This window comes from Olea europaea, unplaced genomic scaffold (genome assembly GCF_002742605.1).
Source record: "Olea europaea var. sylvestris unplaced genomic scaffold, O_europaea_v1 scaffold2371, whole genome shotgun sequence".
In the NCBI taxonomy this organism is placed as follows: Eukaryota; Viridiplantae; Streptophyta; class Magnoliopsida; order Lamiales; family Oleaceae; genus Olea; species Olea europaea.
In genome coordinates, this window is record NW_019241848.1 from 63,928 (window position 1) to 64,892 (window position 965).

The window sequence follows — 965 nt, forward strand, 5'->3', positions numbered from 1 at the left end:
ACGGTTTTAGAATTCAATAGTGACACTTTGAACAAGAGGGTCGCTGACACGACCTGTCCCGATTTAACCTAATTGACTCGACACGTGTCGTGCGCCGATGGTAGATGGCAGCTAAATGCCGGACCCACCACCAAGGCAAACGTGACCTACTTGACCATGACATAATTCTATAAAAATTTTGACAGAGTTTCCCCTGTAACATGGACAAAACCAACCTGAAAAATCATCAAAATCTCAAATAGACATTTAAACCAAAAGTTTTAGAAACCACCACTTCCTCTAATACCACCACAACTACTACAAAATATAACAAAATTCGACTAAGTGCTTCTACAACATCATCTTGTCAACATGCAAGCATTACATTAATTACCAACCTTTCTACGAAGTGCATGACACACCAAATATTAGACAAGTACTTAATAAACATGAGTTCCCCAACTATACATTACATACTATGAAATGGTCTCTTTCGCTTCAACATGCTTTTCCCAGTATCTCAAAATCGACGGTCTCCTGATAGGAAAAACATGACAAAAATATGAGTTTGTAACTCAGTGAGTGGATGATTTGTAAATAAGTAAACTTTTTCCATTTATGCATATTTTCTAAAAATTTTAACTTTATTAAATCCTTGAGGATTTCTGAATCTAGTAATACTTTTAAAAACTAAATATAATTACATTATAAAATTCTTTGTTCTAAATTCTAGATAAGTATCTGTGAGATATAGCAAATATAAAGAATTTGATATTTGTGAAAATCTATGAAATATTGCTACTGCTCAAAAGTATAAGCTGAAAGCTTTATTCTGAAAACTGAATTAACTGACTTCCATAATCTGAAATCTGAGAACTGGATAAATACTGAAAAATCACACCAAAAAGAGTACCCAATGAATAGCCTTACTCATGTACAGAGTAATCTCGATGTACAAGGCAAAGCCATTCAAATCTGATAATCTG

The 965-nt window shown here is 33.6% G+C and overlaps 1 long non-coding RNA gene across 1 annotated transcript; it reads right to left on the minus strand.

The window, feature by feature from the left end:
- Nucleotides 1–216: 216 nt before the first annotated feature.
- Nucleotides 217–965, minus strand: LOC111381775. Its single transcript, XR_002700398.1, has 2 exons — nucleotides 910–965; nucleotides 217–516 (listed from the first exon to the last, which is right to left on the minus strand). It is a non-coding gene; the product is annotated as an uncharacterized LOC111381775 (long non-coding RNA).